Raw genomic sequence first — 26,849 nt, forward strand, 5'->3', positions numbered from 1 at the left:
TGGACTGTAAATTGTTCTACCATTTACATAAAAACAGAAGTTCAAACTACCAAGTTACATAAAACAGAAATGGCATCATTTTTACTATTATTCCCTCCCAATCATTCACATGTTAATTCTGATGAATTATTTAATACCACACTCCATGACCTACATTTACTGACGTCACCAATATCTTTTACCTACAATTTCTCAATGGCATCCAACCTTCTGTTTTCTACTGCAGCCAGAGTGATGTTTCTAAATTTTGAAATAGTGCATGTCATTCTGCTGCTTAAAATTCTGTACTAGTTTCACATTGCTCTTGGGATCAAAATCCTTAGCTTTCTGTACTCTAAACCTGTTATATCTTCTTCTTAGGTCCCAAAGTAACTTTTTCTGTTCCACCTTCATTTTCCCAAATACCTTTGCATTTCTCATACTATGTTCTACTCATCTTTATGTCTAAATTTAGATAACCGCAGGATCAATAAATCTTCCATAACAACTAAGTCTGAATGAAGAACTAGACTGCCCTATATTACCCAATGATAACATTTATCACACTAAATCCTAGTTGCTTCTTCAGTAGATGACAGCTTTTTTCTTAACTTAAATTTGATTAGCCAACATATAGTACATCATTAGTTTCAGATGTAGAGTTCAATAATTCATCAGTTGCGTATAACACCTAGTGCTCATCACATCACATGCAGTCCCTAATGCCCGTCACACAGTTACCCCTTCCCCCACACCTCCCATCCAGCAACCTTCAGTTTGTTTCCTGTAGTTAAAATCTCTCAAGGTTTGTCTCTCTCTCTTATTTCTTCCCAGTCTTCCCTCCCTTCCTCTATGATCCTCTGCACTGTATCTTATATTCCACATATGATAATTGTCTTTCTCTGATTGACTTATTTCCTCAGCATAATGCTCTCCAGCTCCATCCACATAGATGTAAAAGGTAAGAATTCATTCTTTTGATGGCTGAGTAATATTCCATTATATATATCTCACAAAATATCCATTTCTCCATCAGAGGACATGTGTATGTGTGTGTGTGTGTGTGTGTGTGTGTGTGTATGCCACATCTTCTTTTTTTTTTTTTTAAAGATTTTATTATTTATTTGACAGAGATCACAAGTAGGCAGAGAGGCAGGCAGAGAGAGAGAGAGAGAGAGGAAAGCAGGCTCCTGCTGAGCAGAGAGCCCGACAAGGGGCTCGATCCCAGGACCCTGAGATCATGACCTGAGCCGAAGGCAGAGGCTTAACCCACTGAGCCACCCAGGCGCCCCGTATGCCACATCTTCTTTATCCATTCCTCTGTTGATACACATCTGGGCCCTTTCCATAGTTTGGCTATTGTGGACATTACACTGGGGTAAAGGGGGTCCCTTCAGTTCACTACATTTGTATCTTCGGGGTAAATACCTAGTAGTGCAATTGCTGGGTCATAGGGTAGCTCTATTTTTAACTTCTTGAGAAATCTCCATATTGTTTTCCAGAGTGGGTATACCAGCTTGCATTCCCACCAACAATGTAAGAGGCTTCCCCTTTCTCTTTATCCTCACCAACACTTATTGTTTCCTAACTTGATAATTTTAGCCATTCTGACTGGTGTGAGATTATATCTCATTGTCGTTTTTTCTCTGATGCCGAGGGATGTGGAGCCTTCTTCTTTGTGTCTGTTGGCCATTTGGATGTCTTCTTTGCAAAAATGTCTATTCATGTCTTCTGCCCATTTCTTGACTGGATTATTTGTTTTTATGGGTCTTGAGTTTGATAAGTCCTTTATAGATCTTGGCTACTAGCCCTTTGTCTTCTCTGTCATTTGCAAATATCTTCTTCTATTCTTTAGGTTGTCTTTTGGTTTTGTTGACTATTTCATTTGCTGTGCAAAAGCTTTTTATCTTGATGAAGTCCCAATAGCTCATTTTTGCTTCTGTTTCCCTTGTATTTGGAAACATGTCTAGCCAGAAGTTGTTACTGCCAACCTCGAAGAAGTTGCTACCTCTGTTCTCCTCTAGGATTTTGATGGACTGCTGTCTCACATTTAAGTCTTTCATCCATTTTGAGTTTATCTTTCTGTGTGGTGTAAGAAAATAGTCTAGTTTCATTCTTCTACATGTGACTATCCAATTTTCCCAACAGCATTTGTTAAAAAGATAATCTTTTTTCCGTTGGATACCCTTTCCTGCTTTATCAAAGATTAGTTGACCATAGAGTTAAGGGTCCATTTCTGGGTTCTCTATCCTGTTCCACTGATCTATGTGTCTGTTTTTTGTGTCAGTACCATACTGTCTTAATGATTACAGTTTTATAGTAGAGCTTGGAGTTTGGCATTGTGATGGAGTCTGGCTTTGGTTTTCTTTTTCAACATTCTTCTGGCTATTCATGGTCTTTTCTGGTTCCATACATTTTAGGATTATTTGTTCCAGCTCTGTGAAAAACGTCAATGGTATTTTGATAGGGATTGCATTGAATATGTACATTGCTCTGGGTAGCATAGACATTTTAACAATATTTATTCTTCCAGTCCATGAGCATGGAATGTTTTTCCATTTCTTTGTGTCTTCTTTAATTTCTTTCATAAATGTTCTGCAGTTTTTAGAGTACAATCCTTTACTTCTTTGGTTAGGTTTATTCCTAGGTTTCTTATGGGTTTTGGCACAATTGTAAATGGGATCAATTCTTTAATTTCTTTTTCTTCTGTCTCATTGTTAGTGTATAGAAATGCAACTGATTTCTGTGTGTTGATTTGATATCATTGTTGGATTGCTGTACAAGTTCTAGCAATTTAGGGATGGAATCTCTTGGGTTTTCCACATAAAGTATCATGTCATCTGCGAGCAGTGAGAGTTTGACTTCTTTTTTGCCAATTTGAATGTCTTTCATTACTTTTTGTAGACCACAGCTTTTTTTTCTTTTTTTTTAAGAGTTTATTTATTTGACAGACAGAGATCACAAGTAGGCAGAGAGGCAGGCAGAGAGAGGGGGGGAAGCAGGCTCCCTGCTGAGCAGAGAGTCCGATGTGGGACTCAATCCCAGGACCCTGAGATATAAACAAGCCGAAGGCAGAGGCTTTAACCCACTGAGCCACCCAGGCTCTCCAGATCACAGCTTTTTAAGATAAAGATTGTATACTGTACTTTAATACCTAGCCCAGAGTAAGCACTCAATCAATTTTTAATGACTTGCTGTCCAATGATAACTGAGGTGGGACAATATATTTTTCATACATTGATGGCAGGTAAGACTGCTCATTCAGAAAAATGTCCTTTCTGCAAACTTCTTTTCATTAAATATTTGAATTTAAATGTTGGAACAACCTGCCAAATGACAGAAACTTGGCAAAGATATAGGCTGGCTCAATTGAGTATTATCACCAACATTGAAATAAATTGAAAATTGAAATCTCCTTCTGAAATCTTTTAATTAGGTAGTCTTTTTTGTTGTTGTTTACATATGATATTGCACATCCTGTCACTAATAGAAATTAACTTGGACTCTATTTGGAATGCACACTGATAATTATTCTCACTTCTGAAATAAACGTAGCATCGGATAGCAATGAAGTTTCACTTTAAAACTGAAGTTGGTTGGGCGCCTGGGTGGCTCAGTGGGTTAAACCACTGCCTTTGGCTCAGGTCATGATCTCAGGGTCCTGGGATCGAGTCCCGCATCAGGCTCTCTGCTCAGCAGGGAGCCTGCTTCCTCCTCTCTCTCTGTCTGCCTTTCTGCCTACATGTAATCTCTCTCTGTCAAATAAATAAATAAAATCTTAAAAAAAAAAAAAAACTGAAGTTGGTGAAACTCCAAAAATCCTGAACATTCATTACAGATTAATAAATGACATTATAAGGATCACAACCAGGACTATGTGCTTTTTCTGCTGTTTTTACTTCTGAGTCACCAATAAAACCTCTTTCAGTCATGGTAAACTGTCAACCAACCTGCAATCTTATCTTCTTCTAATCTAGGACTTCTTAAGCATTCTGGATGAACTTCAAGCATTTAGTAAAGGCCATAATTCCTTTCTAAGATTGTATGAGTATGTAAGTATTTATCTGGGGCAAACCTTTTGTTGGGCTTCTCAAATAGATTCACAACTCTAAAGAAATTAAACTGGGGCGCCTGGATGGCTCAGTGGGTTAAAGCCTCTGCCTTCGGCTCAGGCCATGATCCCAGGGTCCTGGGATGGAGCCCCGCATCGAGCCCCGCATCAGGCTCTCTGCTCAGCAGGGAGCCGGCTTCCTCATCTCTCTCTGCCTGCCTCTCTGCTGACTTGTGCTCTCTGTATGTCAAATAAATAAATAAAATCTTTAAAAAAAAAAGAAATTAACAACCACCGGGCATCATTTCATAGATAAAAGAAAAATTAAAATCTATTTAAATATTCCCATATATTAAAAGATAATCTCTAGCAGAGAGAAAGACATTTGTAGAATGTTTGTAAAACAGTTAAAATCAGGTAAAATAGTTATGTTTTAATTTATTTCCCAGCCAAATTATAATCTAGAAATAATTAGAAATAAGGTAGCTTACTTCTGAAATTTTAATTTTTATGTGCAAGTAAAGGCCACATAAGTGACTCTGCCATATAGAATCTTATTTTCTTACTAAAACAAAGGCACTTCTAGAATGCTATAAAAATGTTCTACTGACCCCATAATGGTAATTTTCTAGTATGTTCTCCAGATACTGCCTTAATCCATTCTTCATCTTTTCTACTGACATGTGATTCCTCATACCTTCCTCATCAGTCTCTCCATTGCTCTCTGTCTGTGTAGATTTAATATTCCATTTGTTCTTATGGCCTAAGGCTCATTGATTAAACTAGAGTCTATTTAGGGTCTAGAATCAAATGTGCACAGAAATAATTAAGCATAATAAAAAATTTTCTTGAAATACCAAAATGCCGTACTTGAAAACAAAGATTAGCATCTGCTATAAAAATTGTGCATCAAATCTTAGAAAATTTCCTAAACTGAAAGAGAAAATGACACAGATTAGCTAACATGTCCAGAATATCAAAATATTCTTGAAAGGGAAATATCAATTTAAAATTATATTTTTAACAATTTCTTATCAGAATATTCCTTTTTCATTCCAAATAAATGTGTAGAAATAACTTTGCCACAAAATTCTCTTCTAGACACAACTGTGTTTGGGGCTTTTTAGTTAGTGAGGGGTTAGCACATTATTTTGGTTGGCATTCAAAAACAGCTTGGCTACACCTTAGCAAATATCAGAAAGTAATGAGGCTTAAGATAAGGATGAAAGTAAGCATATACACCCTTCAGTCAGAGACAATTTCATTTCTGTGAATCCTATTCTGGATGCCTATCACAGAGCCAGTGCTAAACCCTGAAAGACTCATGGAATGCTTCCTTCAGACTACCTCACGCTTTTCACTAACCTTTATATAGATGACTTTGATCATGTCCCTGAACTCCAATGAGATATTTTAGACTGCCCTCCAGAGTGGTATGGTATAACTGATTCTGAGTCTAACAACACACATGCGCGCACACACACACACACACACACACACAACTGAGAGTATGGAAAGTTTTGAGATGAACTGGGGAATGGGGTGACAGAAGCGAAAATTAAAACAAACACACACAAAACAGGATACCATGATAGAGGACTGATCTTTTTATTATTACTTTTTTATTTTATTTATTTATTTTTTTGTTGGGGGGGAAGACTGATCTTGAAATTAAGTTAGGTTTCTAACTTAGGTCTCAGAATATCTCTGTTTATAGAAGACCCATTTTGTGCTATTTGCCAAGTTAAGCAAAAGGAGATTCATATCAGCAGTGGCTTTGGGATGAACCTCTGTAACACTGATTATCTTTTTCTGCTAGAATCACTATGTTACTTTTGTGATGACCATGGGAAAAAGTACATATTACTTCGAACACAGAAACAAGATTAACCCAGCGCATAACAGAAACCAAGATTTGGGGGATGTTTAAACAAGGATATTGAGTGATATTGTTACTTAAAGTCCTAGAACTTCATGGAAACTAAAAAAAATTTTAAAAAAAAGGAGGGAGGCATGAACTCTTTTAAAGGAAGGTTTTAAAGAAACATAAAACTTTATTTACAGTGTTCCAATAGGTCACTTTAGCCTGCAATTCAGAATTAAATGGATTGTTTTGAATATGGGAATTGTTCAGTCTAGAAACTAAAGAGTAAGGCTTTGAAATAAATTACTCTGCTTTAAGCAGCAGGTAAGCTACATGTATGATGATGGAGGCAAGGACTAGGAATTGATTATGCATCAGATTTCATAGGGAATCTTGTTGCACTGAGATAATAACCCCTGAGGTATTTCATTTTTAAATATGTAGAGAACTGAGTAAGGTACACATCCTCAGGCATTTAAACACGCAGATATGCTGAGTTATTTGAGTGCCCCAGAATCTGTTGACCCCCATACAGTTCCAGGTCCTTCAAATATTGATGCAGTTCAGGCTTTCTATACTGAAATGAAATATATACTCTGTGTTACACTGAGATCTGGGCTGTGGATGCACTTCTGTAAATTGAAATAATAAATTAAATACATTTTCTCTTAGTTACAATTGGATAGAAAGGTGGCAGCTTTCCAGTGGAAGAAGTGATTAGTTTCTCTATGTAGCTTCACATTTCTTTCTGAAGCTAAAAGAGGCTGTAGGACATTTGAAAAATACCGACTACATTCTTCCATTCTTACGACCATTCATCTAGAGTTTGCTAACTCTGACATATAAATTATGGCCTATCGTTATAGTTCATGAGATTTGAAACCAGGCAGCCCATCAAAAGAATGAAGAGAAAATGAGGAAGCAGAAAAATCCATTTCACTAACCAATTGGCACCAACATCTAAATAAAGCCTATCGCAAAGAGAAGAAATAGCCGGATGCATTTTAGAGCGCTTTAAGCAAGTCAAGTCTTTTTTTTTTTTTCTTTCTTTCTTTTTTTTTTTTTTTCTTTTTTCTTTTTTTTTTTTTAACCCTATTTTTCTCTTCCAATTTTAGGGGGATGAATATTTTGTTTAGCCATTTATACAGGATGAAATGTGCTTTCATACTCTAAAATAATTTTAAAATCTTTGATTTAAAACTACTATCAGGGCATCTGGGTGGCTCAGTCAGTTAAGCACCTGTCTTTGGCTCAGTTCATGATCTCAGGGTCCTGCAGTAGAGCCCCAAGGCACAACAGGCTCCCTACATGGTGGGGAATCTGCTTGCCCCTCTCCCTCTACCACTGCCCCAGCTCATGCTGTCTCATGATCTCTCAAATAAACAAATAAAATCTTAAAAAAAAATAAAAATAAATGAAACTCCTACCAATAGTTGTCCTTCACCTTTGCATGGAATTTGAGTCAACTGAATCACAGAATCTAGGCCAAAGGCCCCCAAAATTAGTCCTTAGATCAGGGCCAATTCATGATGTTTTAACTGGCCCATGACAAAGTGAAAGAAATAGGAAGAATGTTCTGAGTTTTTCTTAAAGTTGAATTTATTCATATTAGCAGAATATCCTCTACTGTGAGATAATGTCTATTCTACTTCAGAGTGAATACATGGTTACATTTATAAAATGGTAATGGTAGGTGGAATTACGTATTTATTTTTATTTAGAGTACTAAACACACTGAAAATTCAAAATTTCCTCCTTAGATACAACTAAATGTGCTTCTCTCTAACTATAGCTACTCATTTTTTTCTTTCCTCCAGCCCCACAAAAATTATATACTCATACTTCATAAGAAACTGAGAAAATCAAAACAAAGAAAATGCCCCCCAAAAGCCTTCTCCCAGTTGAACTTTTCTTGTTTTCTCAATCCTTTCTCCAACTACATTGTATACTAATGACCTTCCAAAGTGCATTATTAAGAAACAGATGCATTATTCCAAATGGGGTCTTCCCAGAACAGTTATACCATTACATTTCATTGCTATGTATTGATTAATGTAGACCATAGTTACCTTAATAGTTTAAAGGATGTCCATGACTCTCTTAAGCTGCTACTAAAGTAGGATAACCTTCCCTTTGAGACACCATCATAGTGATATTTCTTGAGCATAAGGACAGCACTCAGTTCAATTCGATAAAAACGACTTAATCCCCAAATCCTGTGCACAAACATTAGTGATATCAAGAGGAAAGTCAAGGCTCGCAATGAAATGTGGTTTTTACCTCCCTTGTTCTCAAATAGCACAGATGGTTAATAAACCATCTTAGAAAAAAAAGAAGACATGGTATGAAGAAATGAGCAATGTCCATAATTGGCTGGTTTTGTTAAATGGAATGTAACTGATGACCATTTTAAACCATGACAAAAATATTCTTAGTTCGTTATATCTTTCTCACATTGACAGTCTCATACTATCTGCATATCTTTCTCACTCTGTCCAGAAAGCTTGTAAGTTTGTAAAATGGATTTAAAATGATCATGAACTATACCTGTCCCTCACATATGTATTCATTTAGCATTTATGGAGCTACCTTCCTATAATAAGACTTACTAATTTGCATAGTAGCCCACACTTGCTTTGGTAACTTTTATCACAACCCCCTAGAAAAACAGGTCCACATGTGTGCAATTCGACAACAAAAAATTCACGAAGGGCTACAGAACACAGCTTGGGACTTTTGTCTTTAAAGCTGTCTTTGACCTTTATGAAATTCACTGAAGTTATTCTTACTCTGCTCATTTACCACAGCTCAATACAATTTCTTTCTTGGATCAACCATTTTGAACTACTTCTGGCTTTTCGCCGCCTGTCATAATGTGAGCTTTCTTAACTTTTTCTCCTGAAATTTAAGAAAAGAGTAAACCAAAGATTTTCTTAGATGTAGTATATTTAAGTCCTGGCAGTGACTGCCTCTTGAATTCATATGCAGCTTTTCTTCTGGGGACCTCAAAGTCTCTATAAATCTCTTATGATTTCAGAATGTGAGTATCTAGAAGGTAGAGCCTGATACCATTTGTCCCGTGGTCACTGTCATCCCGAACACTGAAAGCTTAAGTGATTTTCACAAGTGCCAAGATCAGGGCAGAAAATAAAATATTAAGGCAAAACCTATATTAATTATATCCACATTCATATGAGGAAGAATTTTCTTTTTCCTGCAATTTGTAGAAGGACTTTGGAATTCTTCTATTTGTTCTTATGCACTAATTCATTGATTTACATATTCATATCTTCTGTGCATTATCTGAAAATATGCCAGAGTAGTATTATTCTTTAGTTAAAAGTTTTGATCTCCATTAAAATTATAATAATAAGTAATAATAATAATAATAAAGGGTAGGAAAATTGAACCATTCCAGCCATTAAAGATATCTTGATTTTCTTAAGGGATAATCTTAATTTACTCTTAATCTACTTCAAACAAAGGCAAATTGGAAAGTTTCTGCCCTCTAAACCATCAGGACAAAATTGTGAAAATCATTGTGGTCTTTTTTTGTGAGTAAATTCTAAAATAATAAAATGTAAACCTTCTCTACAACCTATCACCCCTCTTGTCAAAAAAAATTCATGTCATCTGCATTCAGTTGCCGATATCTTCTGTTATGATAATGTCTACTACTTTTATTTTATCACCTAAATATTTTTTAACAAATGATTTTGTTTTCTTCTGGGCTATGTTGGAAAACACACTTAAAGTAATGTATATCCTGACTATGATCCCATTTATAGCAAAACAATGAAAGCAGTTGGTGCTGTGATGGTGTTAATATATTCATGCAATACATTGTTAGACATATGGGCATCCAGGTTTTCTCTGTGCTTGTGGAGTTTAAAAGGAACCTTCTAGACATGCATTTTAGGTACATAAAATATAGTGTTCAAATAGGGACAATGTATGAGAACACCAGGACTTGTCAGCTATGTGCTGTCAGCAAAGATGAGCTTTCAGTGTATGGTATTTTAGACTTCATTATATTGCTCCATGGAGCATTCCCAAAAAAGTAGCAGGTAAAAAATGAGAAGCATTCAAATGAAATGATACTCAAGGGGGTAAAGAGTGTTTTTCCCCCCCTCAAATTGTCTCTATTGACAGAGTTGACTTCACTTTGCCATTGAACTGTGACAAGGTGATTATTTTTAAAAACCAAAATACGGTGCATAATACATTTTAGCCTCAAGCTAGAAGTTAAGTGTGAATATTCATTCTTTTTTTTTTTTTTTTTTCCTCTTCTGTGGGGAAAAAAATGTGGCTGGAGTAGCAAATAAAGTGTTAAACTCTATCAATTGCATAGAGTTAATGAATGATGTTTAAATGGAATCATTCTCAACGAAGGGAAATTCTTTTTATCTTGACACTGAAATTTTGTTGAAGGGGAAGAAACTATGGTTTTTATTCACAGTAACACTATCAATTTACCAGAAAAAAAATAAATAAATAATGAATTTAAAAATAGTGAAATATACTGTATCCACAAACACCAAAAGGACCAAGTTGAGTTATTCCTATCAGCAGATGTATGACTGTATGACCGAAAGTTTGTGCTAAGAATTTTAGACTAACTTAAACTAATTTTAAGGTCTGGCTCTATAAAATCCTCCCAGAAATTGGATGTGTCCTTTTGTGTCGATTCTGCAAGTGGCCAGAATTATAGTCAGTGGAATGACTTGGCCAGAGTCAGGCAATATGTCAATGGACAAGTTCATCCCCTTTTGCCAGACATTCATTGTAATGTGTTACAACTCATCAGGATGGGCTTCCAGCACCAAATAGAGTTTTAAATACAACATTGATCTATTCAACCTTTTAGTGAATTAGGCCCACAGACACCAAAAGAACTTTTTTGTCTGGAATTTGTGCTGAGTCTAGTATCTTACACTTATTTTAAAAAAGCCTATTTAAAAAAAATAAATAACTTTTCCAGTCAAGTCTATAAGCAGGAGCACACAAGTGTAAAATACTATAAATTCTGGTCATTTGTCCTCTTTGCTTTTATCTATCGAGGTCAAATTAAGCAAAATCTACTTTTTAAATATTGTCAAAGAAAAATGAATTTCAGTGGACAATAAGGGATTCTTTACCTTAATCCAGATTTTTAAAAAATCATATTATCAGATATGGTTCACAAAACTCTTCCTTTAAGCATCAAGATACATCTTTCCTCCTGGACACACCAAATATCAATTCTACTTGTCTCATTCTCAGTCACAGGACAGTGATTTTGCTTCTATGGTTAATCTTTCACTTCTCACTTTGGTCATAGAAATGTGCTTTTTAAAATCTTTTTTCTTTCATAAGGAATAAAAGTTACAACAAAGTTCTTACTCTTATATGAATAGGATGGAGTGAACTATTAAGCAATTCTATCCTTGTTTTTTTGATTAATATAACTTATTTTGCAATACATTTTAAATAGAATATCAGAAAAACAAGCAAACATACAAAAATATACTTTGATTCTACATCAAAATTCAAATTTAATGATAATTTAAATGTTGTCTTCATGGAACCCTTTTTAAAATTTTTCTTTTGAAGGATTTGTTTATCTTTTCATAATGCCACCAAGAAAAAAAAATTGGCTGGCTACATGTAGTTTGATATACACCAGAGGGAAGGAAAAAAAAAATCAACATTTGGAATGCTAGCTATGCTTAACAAATATGTTTTAAGATTTATTTATTTCATCCTCATTAGGCTCAATTTTATTTAAATAATACCAGAATTAGGTTGAAGTTTCCATTTTCTTTCCTTTTCCAAATCATCTTTAAGACTGAAGTAAGACTGAAGAAAAATCTTAAATGACTTAAGGAATCATACTGATTTTTAAGAACTTCTATGGCATACTTCAACAAGCATTTAATATCCCAACTATATGCAGTTAATGTCATAATGTGATTTGAGATTAAGGCAAGAGTAGTTTACTTCATAGTCCAAAGTATGCCCAATGGACAGAAAAGCAGGGTGTGCTTATAAGGAAAATGTTGATGAATTTGACCTTGTAAAAATCAACAATCTGCGCAGGGAGTGGGAGGAACTCTAAACAAAGTGAAAAAGAAAACTTTGGAAAAAATTTGCAATTCACATCATAGAAAAAGAATCAATTTCCCTGTTATATAATTTTCTCCTTACAAAACTAACAAGAAAAATTAACCACCCAATAGAAAAATGGGCAAATGTTTCAACAGAAGAAAAGATGTTCAGTTTTACTCAGAGTTAGAGAAATGCAAATTCAAACTATCCCAAGATGACATTTTTTACCTACCGACATGACATGACAAAGATTAAGAATTTGGTAACAACAGCATTCGTAAGAGTACAGGAAACACAGATACTTTTTTACTTGGATGGTAAATTCAAATTGCTGAAACCCATACAGAATGCAATTTAGCAATAGCCATCAAAATTCAAAGCTCATCATCTTTTGACCTGCCAATGCGCAAATAGGAATTTATCCTACAGGTAAACTTGATCACATTCAAATAACATACAAGTACATACATGACGGAATATTTTCTATTCAAAAAGGGGAAGAGAACTCCTCTAAATTTCTTGAAAGTGATAAGAGCAGAACAAAGTATCTTTTGGTACGTTAATAAGGTGACCTTTCCAAGGCCCCTAGGTAACCTGAAGATGGGGACTAATTACCAAAGAGGCCAAGTTTATGATTAGAGGGCTGAAACTTTCAGTCCCACTCTCCCGAAAGAGGAGGGAGCGCTGGAGAGAAGAGTTCCATTACCAGTAGTCAGGAATTTGATCCAGCATGCCTGTGTAATGAAGCCTTTATAAAAACCCTAAAGGATGGCTTTTGGAGAGCTTCAGGGTTGGTGAACATGTGGAGATTTGGGGAGACTGGTGTGTTCAGAGAGCCTGAAAGCTCTGTCCCCACCGCCGTACCTTGCCCTCTGCGTCTCTTCCAAATGGCGGCTCATGAGTTATATTCTTTTATAATAAACTGGTAATCTAGAAGGTAAAATGTTTCTCAGAGTTCTGTAACCTGCTATAGCAAAATTAATTGACCCCAAGGAGAGGGTTGTTGAAATCTCAGATTTATAGGCAGTTGGTCAGAATCACTGAACTTGTAATTGGCATCTGAAGTAGGAGACAGTCTTGTGGAACTGAGGTGAGCCCTGAAGGTGTGGGATGAGAGGGTATCTACAGGTGGATAGTGTCAGAATTGAGTTGAATTATAGGACTTCCTTTTGGTGTCAAAAAATTACTTGGAGGTATTGTAAACCCGCACATTGGGATTGGTGTCAAAACTGGAGTTATCTACTGATAAAATTTGAAAATATCGTTCAGTGCCTCTAGAGAAGACAGATTGGCTCTGAACCCAACAGGCATCCTGTGACCCTGCTGTTAGGATTATAACTTATTTTAAAAAATGAGTTTATTCTTCCTTGATCAACCTGTGCCCTAAAGCAAATAATAGAATCATAGCATTTTAGAACCAAGTACCACATTAAAGACGCAGTGTCTGTCTCTTAGTAACATGCAGGACAGTTGAGCAATGCCTCCTTGAGACTTTCTCCTTATTCTTGGCTTTCATGAGATCACATCATTGTCATTTTTCTTAATTTTCTGATTTCTCAGTTTCAGCCTTATTTAGGGTTTTTTCTTCTCTTTCTATATTGGAGCATTGCAGGGCTGTTTTGAAATCTCTTATATTCCCATTGCACATACATTCTACATTAGTCTGCTAGGGCTGCCAGAGGACCACAAGCTGGGTAGCATAAACAACAGAAATGTATTCTCTCATGAATTCTGGAGGTCAGAAGTCCAACATCAAGGTGTCCTTCTGGGGGTCATGAAGGAGAATTTGTTTTATGCGTCTCTTCTCACTCTTGGTGGTTTGTTGGCAATCTTTGGCATTCCTTGGCTTGAGAAGCATCACCCAATCTCTGCCTTCATCTTCACATGACTATCTCTCTTTGCATGTGTTCATGTGGAAATGTCCCCTTTTCATAAGGACATCAGTCATATTCGATGAGAATCCTAATAGCCTGTTTTAACTTGACCTCTGTAGAAACCCTATCTCCAAATAAGACCACATCATAGGATACTGTAAGTTAAGACTTCAATAATTCATTTTGGGGGGATTGGGAAGTGAGGGGTTTGGAGACTTGTGAATCATGGGATTTGAAAATTCAACTGATAGCATATTCTCTGGGCTATTTCATATACTCCTAGACCTTGAAATGCCATCCATTTGCCAACAAATCCCCAACGTATGTATCTAGCTCAGATATATTCTCAACGTTTAATCCAACTGCCAGTATGTCTCACAAGATCTCAAACCTGAATCAAAAACAGTCCTTGATCATTTATCACTGCCCAATTCCAGTGTTCTTCATCTCAGTAAACAGCACCTCCATCCATGCTCTTACTTAAAATCCTGGGGGATCATTCTTGATGCTGTGACATTCAGTCACTCACTAAGTCTTCTGTCTGTTCAGGCTCTAGTATGAATCCCATATTTACCCACTTCTTGGCATGCTACCACTATCCAGAAATTTCTGTTTCCACAAAATACCATAAGCTCTTTTGTGGTATATTAAAAATATTGGGAGATTCATTCAAGATTGTCAGAAACAAGGCTGTTAAGTGGCTGATTCTCAACTCTCCTAAGCTTTCAACATTAGCCTTTAAACAAGTGCTATTTTAAAAGTGTCTCCCTCCTTTTTTTTTTTCCTGTTGTTTATATAAACTTAGTATCTTAACTAAGTTATTTTCTTATCTATCCCGTTTAAGAAAACAGTGGTTTGTTATTATGGCATGGTGAGATTACTAAAAGTACTGCCACTTTTTTTAATTTGTAGAAGCATGATGTGATTACAAAATATAAAGAGTACAATGTTCAACCTAGGGCCCATGAACTAGACATCCACTGCATTAAAAAAAATCATTTAGATACACATATTAGAGAATGTATAAGAGAATAAAGGGTTTTCTAAGTTTTAAATCCACCAACATACTGTAAAACTCAGGATCTGTGAATTCTAAAGTAAATAGGCCATGGCATTTCTCAGGAGACAAAATTTTCACAACAGTTTTTTTGTTTTTTGTTTTGTTTTGTTTTTTAATAGAACACAGAGCTGTCATCAGCTGACTGGTGGGTCACCCAGATAAGCTTCACATCACCAGGTGCCCACAAAGAGATGCCACATGAAGAGGCAGACAGGTAACTAGATAAAATTAACATGTGAAGATTACATGACTGACTCGGCATCAATCAAGCAAAGCACACTTATTATTTGAAATAAAGGTTATGGAATTCACTAATACATCCACATTTCCTCGTTAAGGCACCTTGTGTAAAAATGTCATACAATTTCAAAATGGCCACAGGGGTGCAATTTGGGATGGAAAACAAAGCAAAGCTACCTAGTTTATATGGGGGAACAAACTAATTAGATTGGCATCATTAGCACAAACCTCTAACCAAATGTGCTAATTTAATTCTAAATTATACAGGAAAAAGGAGTCATATTGACCATTTTGTAGGACAAAAAACAAACAAATATTCTGAAAATTCACAGTAAAGATAAGAATTGTTTTATACACTTCTCAAAAATAGTCTTTCAATTATTGATGTTTCTGCCAGAAACTATATCATAATTACTATTAGTATTAAATGAATTCCTTATATTTTTAATATATATGAGTGACTAAACAATTATTTTCTCTTGTTGGTATATCTCTTTACTTTAAATATTATATTCTGGAAATCTGGAAATCAAATACCCTCAAACGAAGCACTAAATTCAGTTGTATTACATGAGCCTTTCTAATCTTCCCAGGCAGAAGTAATCTCAGACACTTTGTATTTCTAGTTAACTTTTTATCCCCATATCCCTTAATCTCCTCAGTTAGATTGTAGTCCACTTGAGGAAAAAGACTTACCTTCTAGCCTTTCATATTTATATCACAGATAGATAACTTTGCTTATAGATTTTTAATAAACATGTGTCGGGTATCAGAAAGAGGGATAGGGTAAGAAAACAACCAACATTAAAGAACAAAATCAAAAATCAAGAGCAATAGTTCTCAAAATTAAAAAATTAAAAATAAAATACCTATTGCTCAAAACATACGGTAGAACCATTCAGTCAAAAACTTTGGGTGTGAGACCCAGGCATCTGTAGTTCTAAAAGTTTCTGTTAATTCCATTGTGCAGCCGAGTTTGAGAGCCAATGCTGTAAAGCAGTAGTTCCCAAAAACAAGTCAGTAACATCTAGGCAGTTTTGAAAAAATATATAGACTTCAATGTATCACTCCTAGAGATAATAATATAATAAGTCTTAGTACAGTTAGGAAATCTGTACCAAGAAACAATAGAAGACCCTCACAGATGAGTCCAACGTGAAGCTAGGTTTGAGAACCATTGTTTTAAGCCTAGACTAATGGTTCTAAAGGTCTCCAAACCAGTAGCAGCAGTATCTGGGAGCATGTTAGAAGTGAAAATTTGTACTTCCCACTTCCCACCTATAGAATCAGAAATTCTTGGTGCCTGAGTGTCTCAGTCAGTTAAGCCTCTGCCTTTGGCTCAGGTCAGGATCCCAGCATCCTGGGATAGAGCCTGCATCAGGCTCCCTGCTCAGCGGGAAGCCTGCTTCTCCCTCTCCCACACCCCCTGTTTGTGTTCCCTCTCTCTCTTGTTGTGCCTCTATCAGATAAATAAATAAAAACTTTGAAAAAAAAATTAGAATCAGAAACTCTGGTGTGAGGTCCAAGAATGTTTTTTCAAACCCTCCAGGTAATTTTGATGCATGCTAGAGTGTGGGGACTACTGAGCTACTCTACTACAATATTCTTGTGTGCTTTGTGCTGGAATACTAAAAAAAAAAATGAATTATGATATTCTATTTTAAAATAACAAATTACATGATGAATAGGAGTTTCTAGATTTTAAGTTCTGTTGACCTTAATTCTTATCTTAAAGTTTTGGTATGTATTCCTACTTACATGTTAGTGTCATTAATAGGCAACAAAGCAAATGAAACATATTTTTATTTTATTTTATTTTTAAGATTTTATTTATTTATTTGTCAGAGAGAGAAAGAGACAGCACAAGCAGGGGGAGTGGCAGGCAGAGCAGGCAGAGGGAGAAGTAAGCTCCTGGCTGAGCAAGGAGCCTGATGTGGGACTCGATCCCAGGACCCCTGGATCATGACCTGAGCTGAAGGCAGACACTCAACCAACAGAGCCACCCAGGAATCCTGAAGCATATTTTTTTAAAATACTAACCACAAACCCCAAATATCTGGTCTTACTAAATTCAGAAGCTTGTTTTCTTAGTGGAAACATTGATTTTGATTTTGATTTATATTATGCTTCAGTTTACAAAGTTAATCATATTAACATATTAAAGAAATTTAAACCTTAATTAACAAATATGTATGTGCTAAGTTAAAATCTGGATAAAACTATATCAGAATCAATGCTCATTCAGAAAGGGTTATATATATATGGAAACCAATTAATGAATTTTTATTACATACCAGGAATTGTTTTACACAAGCTAGGGGGAAGAGCAGAGGGAGAGGAAGAAGCAGGCTCCTAGCTGAGCAGGGATCCTGAAGTGGGGCTCAATCCCAGGACCCCTGGACCATGACCTGAGCTGAGGCAGAGGTTTCAAACTGAGCCACCAGGGTGTCTGATCAAAGTTTTCTAAATCCAGTGACAATGGACAATAGAAATATATTTTAAAACAAGTAAACATTTACAATAGCATTAAATGTATAAATACTTAATGGCAAATATGACCACCAAAAATGCACTGAAAACTATAAAACAGTGTCATGTAAAGTTAAAGACAGCCCAAATAAATGGAGAGATATACTTTGTGGTTTGGAAAACTAACATTAATAAGGTGTTAATTCACCCTAAATTGATTTATAAAATTCAGTGTAATTCCAATCAAAATGCCTGCAGTGTCTTTGTAGAAATTCAAAAGCTGATTCTAGAATATATATGCCATTGCCAGGGTGGCCCAGTCAGTTAAGCATCTGACACTTGATTTCAGCTCAGGTCATGATCTCTGGGTCGTGGGATTGCCTCAAAGTTGGGCTCCACGCTCAGGAAACAGTCTGCTGTAGATTCTCTCTCTCTCCCTCTCCCTCCCCCACTGTCCTTCCCCCTGTTCCTGCAAGTGTGCTGCTCTCTCTCAAATAAATAAATAAATCTTTAAAAATAAATAAACAAAATATATATGGATATACAAAAGTCCTTGGTTAGCTAAAATAATTTTGAAAAAGAAGGAACAATTTGAAGGTCTTTCAATATTTTATATAAATCTAAAATAATCCAGACAATTTGGAGTTGGTATAAAAATAGACATATATATCAATAGAACAGAATGGAAAGTCAGATCTAGATCTAGACCCACATATATAAGGTTCATTGATTTCGAATAAAAAAATTCAAGGCAATACAATGAATAAATAATCTTCTCAAAGAATGTTTCTGGAACAACTAGAGTGAAATATACAATATGATCAAATCCTACCAAATCCAACCTCACACCATACACAAAATTAAACTCAAAATAGATCATAAAACAAAACTTAAAACTAAAGAATTAAAGTTTCTAGGAGGAAAATAGGAGAAAAACTTTATAATCCAGAGAGAAACAAGAATTTCCTTAACAGGACATAAAAAAACAGAAAGGAAAACAAATGATAAACTGGAAACCTGTTCTTCAAAACACGCTATTGAGAAAATGTAAAACAAAACACAACCTGGAAGAAGATATTCATAATACGTATACCTAACAAAAACCTTGAGTCCAGAATATGAGTAGAACACAACTCAATCATATAAAGATAATAATTTAATAAAAATGGGCAAAAATACAAACAGTTCACAAAAATATAAGTAATTGATAGAAATTATCAATAAGCTTATGAGAATGGGCTCAACATCTTTCTTGACTACTAGAATGGCTAAATGTTTTTTAACTGACACTCCAAGAATTGGTGAGGAGTGGGACTCCTGGAATGCTCTGATGGGAAAATTTACTCCTTAGAATTTACTAGGTTTTAACCTCTTTAGAAAAGAGTTTGAGAGTTGCTTTCTTTCTTTCTTTTTTTTTTTTTTTTTTTTAGGATTTTATTTATTTATTTGACACAGAGAGAGAGAGAGATCAGGAGTAGGCAGAGAGGCAGGTAGAGAGAGAGGAGGAAGCAGGCTCCCTGCCCAGCCCAATGTGGGGCTCGATCCCAGGACCCTGAGATCATGACCTGCACTGAAGGCAGAGGCTTAACCCACTGAGCCACCCAGGTGCCCCAAGAGTTTCTTATATAGTTAAACATACACTTGCTACAAGGCTCAACAAAAATCACACCTCTGTGTATTTACCCAAGAGAGGAAAACCTAACTACAACACAATGAGAAAATGAATAGTCACAGAGCTGTATCAGCAATTGTCACAAAGTGGAAACCAATTGTCCAAATTGTGACATATTCATACAATTAGATGCTAGTTAGCAACATGAAGAAACAAGCTACTGATACACAAACAACAGGGATGGATCCTTAAAAAATTGCTGGGTGAAAGAAGCCAGGCAAAAAAGCATATATACACTATATGATTCCATTTATATGAAGTTCTAAAAAAGCAATACTAATTTGTAGAGATAGAAATCAGATCAAAAGCACCTGGGAAGAACTGGAGGGACTGCCCCGGAATGGGCACCAGGGGCATGAAAAATGTTTTTGAGGTAATCATATGTACAATATCTTGATTAGGGTGGGGATTATGTGGGTATATGAATGCATCAACACTCTCCAAACTATTAACTTTAAAATGGGTGCATTCAGTTTATTTTTATTTAATGTTAATTATAGCATAGGAACATCAAATTAAAGAATCCAGTGAATGTTTTATTAATATTTTTATCATACAAAGCCTTTGATAATGACTAGATAAAATGATATTATGGTTTCTTTAAGACTGCAAAAAAGGCGCACCTGGGTAGCTCAGTGGGTTAAGCCTCTGCCTTCGGCTCAGGTCATGATCTCAGGATCCTGGGATCAAGCCCCACCCACATTGGGCTCTCTGCTCAGCAGGGAGCCTGCTTCCTCCTCTCTCTCTGCCTGCCTCTCTGCCTACTTGTGATCTCTCTCTCTCTGTCAAACAAATAAAATCTTTAAAAAAAAAAAAGACTGCAAAAAAGACAAGCGTACATATAGAGGAAAATGTAAATTAAATTTATAGTCTACAATGTGACATAAATAAGGGTGTTTATTTAGAAAAGAATATGAAGGGCACCTGGGTGGCTCAGTCGGTTAAGTGTCTGCCTTTGGCTTAGGTCATGATCCGGAAGTCTGAGGATCCAGGCCGGCATTGGACTTCCCACTCAGTGGGAAGTTTGCTTCTTCCCCTGACCCTACCCCTTCTCATAGTCTCTCTCTCTCTCTCATAAATAAAAAAATCTTTTAAAAAAACAGAAAAGAGGGGCACCTGGGTGGCTCAGAGGGTTCAAGCCTCTGCCTTCGGCTCAGGTCATGATCCCAGGGTCCTGGGATCAAGCCCTGCATCGAGCTCTCTGCTCGGCGGGAGGCCTGCTTCCCTCCCTCTCTCTCTGCCCGCCTCTGCCTACTTGTGATCTCTGTCTGTCAAATAAATAAATCTTAAAAAGAAAAATAGAAAAGAATATGGGTATCTTAAGGCCTTCTATCTAATGTAAAAACTTTTATTAAGTTTTAAAAAATAAGAGTTGTAAATAGGCCCTCTGGGAAATTTTTATATGTCAGTTTTGTATTTCTTCAAGTTAAATGAAGTGAACCCACTGAGACCCTGGGCAGCTAACCACATCATCAGTAAAGGGTTGCATTGGTAATTTCCTTTTTTAACTAGACTTTAAAAATAGCACTCTGCCGCCATAATTTCTAGCTTGTGATGAGGCAAAACTTTATGACAGATGCATTTAAGAGTAGGTAAGACAATTAAAAAAATATATCCCATATCATGGTATTTGAATTTTAACAAGTATAATCAAATTGAAGTTTCCATACCATTGGATTAATATGTAGCTAATCTTTATGGCCTGATATACTCCAAATATCTAAGTTAATTTAGAATACATATTGTGTGTTTACTAAGTCTTGCACCATTCTAAGGCTAGTGGATGACCTAAAAGAAGTTTATTGTATGACCTCTTATGACAGGTAAAATTGGGTTGGTCACAACATCAGCCTGATTCCTACAAGTATATCCACTTCAAAGCACTTTTAAATCCAATCTGAGAGTATATCAGTCTTTGATTATGGCTATTAACAATCCTAATTACTTAACAAGTTCAATTAAATTCAGATATCTTAAAGCCCAAAGTTTCAATAAACACAACAATTTACCTACAACAATAGAGTGAAATCTTTACATTTTAAATATTACTTTTAGGATCCATAATGATTAAATGTGTTCATCGTAGGAAGTAAATAATCCAAAGACTAAAAGTATCAACTCATCCTCGTCCATTTTCACACGCCCTTTCTCAGTAGCCTGGTAAACATCTGTGGTCCTCAGCACCATGTTCTCAATCACTTCACTTCCTCTGTGATACTTCACGCATGCCCTGGGTTTTGACAACTCACAAGAAGCCATTCTCTCTTAAAACTGTTTCTCAAATCTTCCCTCCTCTCCCATGTAAGTGGTCACCAATGTCTGTAAATCCACCATCAAATATTTTTCAGTGAAAAGCCCTTAATATCTCCTACATCAAATCACTAATACTACCGCATTGATGACTGACAACTGTCTCTTTTGATTTCAGTCCTTCTCCTACAACCATCAAAATATCACCTGAGATACATTAATCTGATCACATCGCCTCTGTTTACAACCTGCAATACTCCCCCGATGTCTTCAAGATTGAGCCCACATTCCTTACAGAGTGTTCAATGCCTCTGACAATCAGATGTCAAACTATCTTTTGAGACCTGACCTCCAACACTCCCTCGCCATCATTTCCTCCATGGCTATAGACTCTCCACCTGCTAGCTATTTACTTATTCATTTGTTTTGAATTGGCAATACCTGAATTCTTAATTTGGGCACTGAGTTCACAAGTCTTAATTTTCTTATTATTCTTGGATATATACACCTGTATAAATATGTATATAAAACACAAATATATATTAAATATATTATTCTGTATTTATCAATATTATATAATAAATTTCTTTAAAAGAGATTTTCAGATTCAGCTAATAACATCTAATTTTATCTACAAAAAGATGAACCCAAAACATACCATCATAAGAAATTTCTGAGTAAAAGGATGAAAACAACATACTTGGCAATTACTAACCAAAAGAAAGCATATATATATATATATATATATATATATATATATATATATCAAATAAAATAGACTTAAATGCAAAAGAAATTTATTAGGGATTAAAAGAGTCACTACTAACAAAAATAATCCATCCAAAAGGCATAAAAATTATGAATGTGTGGGAACCTAAGTAGTAAACAGACATTTTAGAAGATTTACTCCATATAACATTATACAACCATTAAAGTTACTTTTACAATGAGCATATAAAAAAACACATTTTTAAATAATTCAGCCTAAGCATGAATTTTCACATTTTCCTTGTATTATACTTTTGTTCTCTTGTCTAGCTCTTCATCTATGTAAGTCATCAACTTGTTAAAGCACTTTTTGGTGGTGGGGGGGGGGTCCTAAATTTTGGTTTTTTCATTTAACCACCAATTATCAAAATTCCTTATCAACTTCTAATCAGCCATTTTGAGGAAGATGAGGTATGGAAATATTATTCAAAAAAGCAAGCATTTCATATGAACACTTTTTGTATAGTAAAATACGGCATAAGTACACTTTATACAAAGAGTTTATTGACAATACATCTACTTATCTTGCACAAGCCTCACTTTTTGAATATGGCTGATTGTTAACTTCAAAAGGACTGCCTACCACTTATATTTCAACCAGCTGCTATGAAAGAAAGAAGTATTAATGGACCTACCACACCTTCAGCCTCTTGTCTCCAGTCACTGTGCTTAGCTGCAGGATTCCCATTAACATTAATGGGAGTTCCATGCACACATCACCTGGAGAACAGACCCCTCGATGTTTGATCATTATCTTCCTAGACAGGTAGGAATGGCATCAATCAGGTATCCAGCTTAGTTTCACAGTATGTACTATTAAAGGCATCAAGGCAATAAAAACACAGCTTTCCAACACTTTTCTTTATAAAACACTAAAACGGTGCAGAACAACCAAGGGAGATTTTAAAAGCATACGAGGAGTACATAGCTTTCCTGCATATCTTTTTATAATTACAAATGACCCCAGACTGAAGCACACACATGATTTCTTTTCTAAGGCAGCCATGATGGGATCATAAAGACAAGCTTCATTAAATAAAATGGATTTGATTTACTATAAAGTAGCCAAATAGTAAAGAGACAGTGCAGTTTATAAAGAAACTGCTTGATCTTTTTTTTTTTCTTTTAACATTTCCCTACTATACCATTAAATCAAAAACTTTATGGGGTCAGAAAGAAAACAACACAAGTGATTAATACTAGTATGTAAGTTCCATCATGTTGGAAGGAACATTATGAAAGATATGTTTTCAGTTCAGATCTACCATACAGTTAGTAAATTAGGAGCAGCGGCATAGTGAAAAGGGAAAAAAGCCTGGTTAAGACTTGGGATAAGAAAGAACATGGTTTGACCTCAAGACTGATTTTTACCAGCTATGCAAACTTGGATAAACTCCACAAAGTCTTTTTTTCATTTGTTAAGTAACCTCAAAGTACCTACATTGTAGACGAATTAGAAGGCTTACATGAAACAGATGGGTAAGAATAGCACATGAGAAATAGTAAATGCTTTAAAAAGGGTAACTATTATTTTATGTGTATGTATGATTATTAACTTCAAATGGTAGTATAATATTCTAGAACAAGCATTAGAGTCAGAGAGACACAGATTACCATCCCATGTTGGCCACAAACTACCTTTATCATCTAAAGCAAGTTCGGCTTTTTTCTTCATTACACTTTTTCTAAATATGTGTGCATGTATATGCTTATATGTACATGCATATATCTACATACATATACAATATCATACATATACATACATATATATTCAGATATATAAATATGTTTAGCTATATATACTCTATCACCAACTCTAATGTCTCACAGTTTTAACTTTCTGAGTTCTGTAGTGTTGCTCAGTTGCTAAATTTGTAGCCGCAATCTCAATATATAAGACATATTAGGAAATCTGAGCCAGAGACAAGAGGCCTTAAGGGCCTCACTCCTATCTACTGCTGCCTGGTTCTTTCTGGACCTTCCAGGCCCCCTAACAAGGGAATACCCCGACCTCAGTTGTACAACTTCAGGGCATGAGGACCCATGTCAGAATTTCCCCCAAAGTGACCAGACCTCTGGTGAGCTGTTTCCAGAATGCGGGAAAGTGCCTCTCGATGTTCAATTAAGTTTGAAACCTTCTACATAGTATAGCTTCAGTTTTGACACTCAATCTACTTCAGCATAGAAAAGTTCTGACAAGTAGTATATGCAAGGAACCTGTTTAAACTTACCTAAACACCACACTTCAACCTTAGCAAATTTCAGAACACATTTTTAACACATTAGAACCAACTGACGACATGTGCAACAATGTACTAAAGAAGGTTGAAGTATGAAGGGAAAGATAAGAAGACCACCGCAAAGGGAATGGGAGGTAGCCTCACACAGTAAGGCAAGCTTTAGCAGAACTTTGAGCTCCCACCCCAGGGCCTTCCTGCCCCATGAGCACACTTCTCTAAGTAGAGAAGAGAGAAGAGGTGGCCATTTATGAAGAGAATTTTTAAGTTTTGGGGGGACAGTTTTACAATTTTATGATATACATAAAATTTTTTAAAAGGATTTATTTATTTATTTCTTTGACCCAGAGAGAGAGTGAGTTAAAAATCTGGAGTAAAATTACCAGCATCCTGGTAAGAATGATCAAGCTTGGTATGACTCCCCCTTGTCCAGATGTGGCTTGGTGGTCACTCACGAGCAGGATAACCGCCCGCCTTTGACAGAATAATGTGGCAACACTGAGAAGTTTAAAATGGTAATGTCTCTTGATTCTTAATCGTTAGCTCACGTGTCTACCTCTCTCTATATGGATGCTCTTAGCAACGTTGTTTGCAACAGCAAAAAGTTGAGGGCCACCTAGTAGTATGTCAGAAATTAATAAATTGATATTCATGTAATCACAGGCTATGTGAAGTGGAAATAAATTAAGTAAGCTTACGTATATTAAAAGTGATGGCTCTCTTGAACATAACGTTGACGGAAAGAATCAAATTGTGGATAGAATACTGTATAACCTCAGTAATATAAAGTTTAAAAAGTTGTACTAATACTAATTTTTAGGAATGCACATATATATAGTAACACTTGAAATAAATATGCAAATATAACAAATAAAATGCAGAATATAGAGTGAAAAAAGGGATGAGGAAACAGTAAACAAGAAGGGTTTAGCTGTGTTGGGAAGGATTTGTCTTTATTTCATTGGTGATAACATGACTATTTGTTGACTATTTCATTACTCTTTATTAAGTATATATAACATACTGCTTGCAGATAAAAATCTAAAAAATGTCCTTCCATTTCTTTCCATTCCAGTTGCCACTACCCTAGACTGGCTAACCACTGTTTCTCCAGGACAACAGCAATGACCTTTTTTTTTTTTTTTTTTTTTTAAGATTTTATTTATTTATGTGACAGAGAGATCACAAGTAGGCAGAGAGGTAGGACGAGAGAGAGGGGGAAGCAGGCTCCCTGCTGAGCAGAGAACCCAATGAGGGCTGTATCCCTGACCCCGAGACCATGACCTGAGCCAAAGGCGGAGGCTTAACCCACTAAGCCACCTAGGTAACCCTATATTCATAAATTTTAATATTGCAAGTGGCCACATTAGAAGATCATAGGAGAGAATGGTTAATTTAGAATTCCTATACATTAAAGTGGAATTGGTCATATCTGTATGGAAGCCTTTTTTCTTCCTCTTCTTCCCCGTCTTCTCATTCCTCTCCTCTTTTTTCTTTTGTGCTCCTTCCTTCCCTTCCTTCACATTTTCATAGTATAGTTGCCCGTCAAAAGCAAGTGCCCCAGGTTTAGCCATGTTGACATTCCCTAAAAATAAGATAGTACACTACAAGATATAACTGAACTCCATCCAAACTTCTAGAATCAGAATCCAGGTAGTGAACCACAGGAGGCTTCAGTTATGAGGTTTTTTAACAGAAGTGACTAAGCCAAAAAAAGGAAAAAGTATTTTCTAAATTGGCCAGTTTGGGATATGTTGGGGAAATCACTCATCCCCAACAACAATGCACCACCCTTAGTAACTGCTACCGTCTCACATTTTACAGAGAGAAAATTAATACTTTTCTTACACAAAGCTTAAAACAAAATCCCATTTAAGAACATAAACAGTTTAAGGAATTGATCCCAATATTGTTTTAATTTTCAGTCTTCTAATTTTAATGAAGTTACCAAAGGAACACACAAATAATTACATCAAAAAATAATGAACTATTGATTTTTTTGTTGTGAACTCATTCTGATCCTTGACATATACTTTGAGAACACGCTGTATTATATGAGCAAATTATGGTACATGAAGGAGAAGTTGAAGCAAAGATGACAGCTATGATTTTCTCATTAAAGCCAACCTAAAACAATGTTTGCATTCAGAATTAACCAAGTCTTTTTAATATATCTTAATTTTATGACACTGAGTATCACTGGAAATCTATAGAGTATAAAGTTAGAAACCCCTCACTGTCATTCAAAATCTTAGCAATATTTCCTTGATAATTCTGAACAAACATACATAATTAAAA

The sequence above is a fragment of the Mustela erminea genome, chromosome 16 (genome assembly GCF_009829155.1).
Source record: "Mustela erminea isolate mMusErm1 chromosome 16, mMusErm1.Pri, whole genome shotgun sequence".
Lineage (NCBI taxonomy): Eukaryota > Metazoa > Chordata > Mammalia > Carnivora > Mustelidae > Mustela > Mustela erminea.